We start from the raw sequence: 7,546 nt of genomic DNA, 5'->3' as shown, positions 1-7,546 counted from the left end.
TCAGGCCAGAGAGCCCCCGGCATGACGTAAATCCCCCCCCCCCCCCCCCGCCTTTCCCTGGGGGGAGGCGTGCCTTTTCGGCCCCGTCTGCCGGCAGGCCATCTCCACCTTCCTGGAACTGGGAGGGGACAAGGGGAGATAAAACAACAACAAAAACACGGTACATACACACCGTATGATGATACCAACTTAAAATATAATAAAAATAATATTTAAAAAGAGAGGGAAAGGCCAACGTGGAGCGGCAGCGGGAGAGAGAGAGTGGAGAGAGAGAGAGAAAAGAAAGAAAAAAATTATTTACTCGCCGGTTCTCCGATACGCAGTAGCTTGTTCCTCGGCCACTCCTCCACCCTCTGGTAGACGACAGCCACGCCTCCCTGGGCGGATCGGAGGCAGTCCTCCGGCCCCTGGCGGACGGAATGCACTGCCGAGTTTTCGGTGGATGGTAGGGGTCTCCCCCGCCCCTGGCAGCGGTCCTCCCGCTCCAGGCGGTCGGCCAGGAGCCCCTCCCTGCTTGCGGTCGGTGGTCTCAGACCCTGCCGCATTTCAGCGTCTGGTATGTGTCTCCTCCGCCCCTGGCAGCGGCCCTGAACGCTCCAGGCAGTTGGTTAGGAGCCCCTCCTCCCCTCATGGTCGGCGGCCATTCCTCCGTTCTCAGGCGGCTGGGCTACTCCATCCCCCAGCGGATAGCCGCGGCTGCTCTGTTGGGGTGGATGGTAGTGGCGAGGACTCTACTACGGCGCATCCCTCCTCCTTCCCGGATTTTGGCACCAGTGTAACACAGTTCAATGGAAAGGAGGAGGCGAGAACTGGCTTGATAACATAAACGATACTTTAATGAGAAACTTAACCAAAAAGACAAACACACACACACAGGTGTCAGACAGCTGTCCGTAACTCTCTCTCTGTCGCACTGCCGTCTCCGGTCGGCCTTATCCCTCTCAGGCTTAATCAGCCTAATTAGGGGCTGGGTGTGCGGAATCACGACCCGGCCCCGCCCTCCGCCCTCCCACATATATCTATATCCATTACAAATCCCTTTTTTCACATTTTCAACTCCAACATCTTGGCTCCATTCTGGTATGTAACCCACATTTTTCACGATCTATTCAGACATTTTTCCCCCTCTTTGAATGTCCCTTTTCACTTGAAAATGCGTTTCAAAGTTTCAAAAAAATTTTTTAACAGTTACACTTCACATTAAGGTTTCCTTTGTTATGTTTTTTTTAAAAGGTCCATCAAATGACTAATAATTAATTTACAAATGCATTATAAATCATCAACATGCAGAAAATGGGCATTTTGTTTTAGAACACTTGTCACATAGGGAGCATTCTTAACTTGCATATGATAAATGCTTAATAACAGAAGCTGCTTATGTAGGCTACCATTTTAATCAAAAACAAAAAAGACGATTCATGATTTATGTCATGATGCAGTAAAATAGACTCTAGAGCAAAAACCCGGAAGACAATTAACTTTTTTCAAGCCATAGGTTCCCATTAGATTTTTCTAGTGGTTATGAGTAAAATAAGGTCTGTAGTAACCATTACTTGAAGATACTTGGATATTTTGTTTCACAACATAAATGACACACAGTCTTACACCAAACGTGAATTCTGAAGCCATCATGTGTGTGTGTGTGTTTTAAATGTGTTGCTAACAAGTTGCTACAGTATGGACTACAACAGTCTTCCATTTTGTCAGGCATATACACTCACAGTTACCTTGTGGTAGTTGTAGTCTTTAATTAGCAACTTGTTAGCAATACGGTGGCTTCAAAATTCACGTTTGAGGTATGACTGTGTGTAAATTATGTTGTGGAACAAATCGTATCTTCAAGTAATGGTTACCACAGACCTTATTATGCTCATAAAAACCCCATTGTAAAATCCCATTGCAAATTCCAGAGGGAGCTCATGGCAAATTAGCCTTCCGATTTTGCATACAAATTGACATCATGGCTGAACAAATGCTTCTTACCCAATGTCATATGCGATAACATTTTCTTCATGATCATCTACAGCATATACTGTATCATATAGTGAATCCTGCTGACCATTAAATCATAAAGAACTTTATGTACAAAGATTTCTAATTATGGTAACACAATAAAGGGATAGTTCACCCAAAAATGAAAATTCTCTCATCATTTACTCAACCTCATGCCATACCAGATGTGTATGACTGCCTTACATCTGCTGAACTCAAATGAAGATTTTTAGAAGAATTTCTCAGCTCTTTTGGTCCAGTGCAAGTGAATAGTTGCCTAATTTTTAAGAAATCAGCATAAAGTAATCCATAAGACTCCAGTGGTTAAATTAATATCTTCAGAAGCGATATGAAAGGTGTGGGTGAGAAACAGATCACTTTCACATTCTTTTTTTGGGGTTTTTGGTGATTCACATTCTTCATGCATACAGCCCCCTACTGGGTAGAGAGAAGAATTTCAAGCAAAACATTTACTTAAATATTCATCTGTTTCTCACCCACACCACATAATATGGATTAAAACACTGGAGTGATATGGATTACTTTTATGATGACTTTATGTGCTTTTTGGACCATCAAAATGTTGTATTTTATGGACCTTCAGAGCTGAAATATTCTTCTAAAAATCATAATTTATGTTCTGCAGAAGAAAGAATGTCATACACATCTGTGATGGCATGAGGGTGAATAAATGATGAGAGAATATTCATTTGTGGATGAACTATCCCTTTAAGACACATTCATGAGTTCCTATTGTTGAATAAAAATGTTGGTAAGCATTTATGACATATGAGATACAATGGCTCACTATTTGGATTGCATGAAAGTTGCTCTTTTTATTGCTTGTTGTTTTAAATGCATATAAATGATTTATTACGCATTTGTAAATGAATTATTAGTTATTAACAAACCCCTTTCTAAGCCCTTAACAAAGGGAACAATAGTGTAAGTGTTAACCACGTCTTTGTTGTACTATTTTGGACACACGTAAAACATTGTATGAACAAACAGCATCAGATGTTAGTAGTGGAATAGATCCAAACTGCTGTGAAACACCTGGCAGTGGATCAACACAGAGGCTGATGAACACTCACATTTGTCCAAGAGCCAGAGTGGCATTTTTGCTCCGACTGATGAAAACATGCTCGTCTATTCTCATCAGTGCCCCAAATGAGCTTCCAATATTCTTTTGACTGAGTATCGTCATGGAGACAGACCTGCTGGCAGCCAATAGGTTTCATTGCGAGGGAAACGCAGTCTTCATTCCCTAATCAGGTTACTCTCATCAGTCAAACTCGTTTGCTTTGTTTTTGCCAGAATGGAAAAGCAATGTAAAATTAAGTAAACATACAAAACAAACAATAAAAAAACAGGGCAGCAGGTAAATATTTTCATTGTCTGATTATGAAAACTTTAAAAATATGACATGTACAAGAGTAGTTAATTGACATAAAATATGTTTGGGAAGTCAAGGCTAAACTTCATCAAAAACTATTTTAAACAATTGTGTTATCCTTTATAAATTCTATGCATGCAGTTTTTATGACATCATATTAATTGAGAGTATTTAACTTTGAGAAACTAATGTCACCTTAGGATCACTTCAAATGGATGCAAAAAAAAAAACAAACAAACAACAAAAAAAATTGATTAATATATATATATATATATATATATATATATATATATATATATATATATATATATATATATATATATATACACACACACACACACACACACACACATATATATATATATATATATATATATATATATATATATATATATATATATATATATATTTATATAAAACAAAAAACAAAAAAATGTTTTTTTAAAGAAATGATGACCAGCCACAGACATGTTTTACGTCCATAACCCACAACTGCATAATAGTCTCCCCATTACTATGTTTCAGTCAGGAAGCATGTCATTTCAGTCATGCTGTGAGGAGAGACCTATATTTCTCCCTGGTCCTCTGCATTACTCCATAGAGGTTAAGCTTCTCAAAAGGTGCTGTGAAGAGGATTCTGTGCACACTACTGGGATGTGGCAACCAACTATGTGAGGCTTCTCTGTGCGAACAGATCTATAAATATTGCATACCCTAAGACATCTGAGAAATGTGTCTCTCAACCAGCTCAGATGAACAAAGTCTCTTTTAATATAGCAGGACATCATTTGTTCCTGTGTGTAAGATTATGTGCAAGGACACAAGACACATGCATGCCTTCTGAGCTTAAATGTGAACGTAAGTGCATGCTGTGTAGTGTACATGAGTGTTATGTGTATGCATACTTCTGCGTGCTAAGAGAGAATTTTGTCAGCCTGCTTTTCATTACTGCAAAGCCCCAGAATGATGTCTTGCATACACTGTACATCCCATGGAGTGTAAGCTTGAGATTAAACCCCATTGGCTGCTCACTTATGCTGAAATGTTGATCTACTGCTGTGGACGCCTGCACACGAATGGCAGATCTACACAGGCAGCCTATAGCCCCGCAGCACTAACAGATTGCAGATGTAATTTAGTAACAAAGGGGACTTATAGATTTGTGAATCACACAGAGTGACAGCTGCGGCTGCCTGCACTGAGTTTGGCTGATGCTCTGTTTTAATGCATATTATTTACATAAATTTCCCCTTTTTGCAACGTTTGGCTTCACTCAGCTCAGTGCATTAATCATTGATCTCTAAAGTTAGGGAATACGCAAGAAACTAAATAAAGCTTTATGTTGCTCTTTAGTGGAACTATAAAACTGCAAAAGCCATGTCCCTTGTTGGTGCTCCATAATCGTGACAAATTCTATGAATACATGAGGTGGGAAAACAGCTCCAAGCTATGATTGACTGATGTGTCTGCTGTGTGTTTTGCTCAGGCACCTAAAGCAGGTTAAGTGTTTCATCAAACCACATAGGTGCAATAACATTAATATTGACAATGAAAATGATTTTAGCCAAACATCATCTTTGGCCCCTAAATGAGAGTCTGTTTGGAAATAATTTGATTAGCTCCTTTACTTGTTGCTACAGTGCAAATATACATTCTTAAAACATTGCCCAAACGTTACATTGTGCTTGTGGTAATGTGAAAATGTCCAGTTTTCTGAATGTGAGTGAAACATTATTTAAGTTTTGCTGAACATTTAATTTGCCAACTTGTTTATCTGTTTCACTCTCAGAAACATAAGAAATCTAGTTTAAAGGATGTGAAAAACTTTGCATTAATAACTCCTAATATTCTCCTAACTTTGTGAGAATGTTTATGGAGTGTTAACAACATCATAAGGATGTTTCTTTAATGTTATTTTAACAATGTTGGTTTGTTCATTTGTTCTTAACCTTTACATAACATTAGCCAAAGTTGTTGGAGCGTTCCTGTTTACAAAAATCTTGAGTTCTGGCAAACTAGCCGCAAACTTGCCACAAATTTGCCACTCGTTATTTTCACATACATATGAGCTTGTGATTCGCCGCAAATGTGGGCCAGAAGTTTGCAGCTCTTCACCAGTGGTGATAAACCTACAGCAAACCTTTGGCAACAATGGACAATTTTCCGCAAGTTTGCTGCAAAGCTCATTTGCCATGAACTCTCGATTTTTGTAAAGGGGAGGCCAAGACTTTGCTGCAATTGGATTGGTTACAAGAGAGAACTGACCAAATTATAAATGTTTCCTTTGGTTATTAGGGCTATGCTTAGCATGTGAATTACCTGTCCTGGTTCACTAAGAACATGATGTTTGGTAATCTGCTTAAAAAACATAACTATAAATCTACAGTAAGTGTAGTTTGTTTGCACAACCAGAGTGACGATACCTAGTATGAGATGTGGCAACAATTTAGAATTCAGTCTCTCCAGAAAATAATGTTAATGTGTTAATGATTAAAATAGACTGAAAGGAATAATCCTGTTTTTATTGGTTACAGAAAGTATACATTTAAAGATTCTTCAAGGTCTGTGATGAAAATTAATGGCCATATGGAAGTGTTTTTAAATGCATTTAGATCTTAAATTTATATGAACACACATAGAGAGAGAGAGAGAGAGAGAGAGAGAGAGAGAGAGAGAGAGAGAGAGAGAGAGAGAGAGAGAGAGAGAGAGAGCATTCTCACATTCATCCCCTGTAATTTATTAAGACACCTGTTGCAAAAGCACTAATGATCTTAATGATATTAAGGTGCAATTATTATGCATTTAATTACCACTTGCACTACTGCAATGATGATCATCACAGCTGTGACCTGCTACATATTTAAAATTCATTTTCATTAACAGAATTGGAGCATTTTACAATAAAAGGGCAAAACAGGAAAACTCATAAATACCACATTAAATAGTAACTAATCTGAGATGTTTGCCAACTCATCAGTTATCACTTTGTCACTCTATCTTGGACCAAATACACAAACATCATTGCATTGCTTTTTCTTTCTTTCTTTACGTTTTATTTATGGGCTTTTTCATGCCTTTAGTTATTAGGAAGGTACAGAGAGAGGGAATGGGTTTGGAAAACGTCACAGGCCTAATTCAAACCTGCATCCTCAGGAGCACTGCAGCTCCAATGTGTCTACAGCTTGTGCACTAAGCAAGGCGTCACAGCTCTGACAAACGTTTCTCTTCTAGGATCGAGTGATTTGTCTTTTCTGTTTGTAAAAAGTGTTTTAAAGAAGTTAAAGTTGTGGTGTGTGCCTCTAGACTTGTATGTCAGTTGACTGCATGGTCACCAGGATCAGTTAGATCTTAAATGGTTCATGAATTAGAAAATCAAACTTACCATGATATCTTGACATATAAGAGTTTATTGCATTATAAAAACATACTGTACATTTCAGAACTGAAAACTTCTTCATTAGTCCAAAAAAAGGCTTTATTGAAATCAAGGTGCCAAAATTACCTGTTCTCTACTTCCTCCTCACTAATATGCAGTGTTGGGAGGGTTACTTTTGAAATGTATTCCACTAAAGATTACAGAATACATGCTGTAAAATGTAATTTGTAATGTATTTCGTTAGATTACTCAAGGTCAGTAACGTATTCTAAATACTTTGGATTACTTCTTCAGCACTGGTAGATTTTTTCACTTGTTTTGACTATAAAAACTCTGCCAGTACAGTAAGACAAAATACACATGTTAAAAATACATTCTCTGAAAAACCTAAATATCTTATGCAGTGTTGTTTCTAAAACAAGGTACAGTTGTGCTCAAACGTTTGCATACCCTGGCAGAAATTGTGAAATTTTGGCATTTATTTTGAAAATATGACTGATCATGCAAAAAAACTGTCTTTATTTAAGGATAGTGATCATATGAAGCCATTTATCATCACGTAGTTGTTTGGCTCCATTTTAAATCATAATGATTACAGAAATCTCCCAAATGGCCCTGATCAAAAGTTTACATACCCTTGAATGTTTGGCCTTGTTACAGACACACAAGGTGACACACACAGGTTTAAATGGCAATTAAAGGTTAATTTCCCACACCTGTGTCTTTTTAAATTGCAATTTGTGCCTGTGTATAAACAGTCAATGAGTTTGTTAGCTCTCATA

Source organism: Myxocyprinus asiaticus, chromosome 27 (assembly GCF_019703515.2).
Source record: "Myxocyprinus asiaticus isolate MX2 ecotype Aquarium Trade chromosome 27, UBuf_Myxa_2, whole genome shotgun sequence".
NCBI classification, from domain to species: Eukaryota; Metazoa; Chordata; class Actinopteri; order Cypriniformes; family Catostomidae; genus Myxocyprinus; species Myxocyprinus asiaticus.
Note: the sequence above shows the minus strand (reverse complement) of the source record.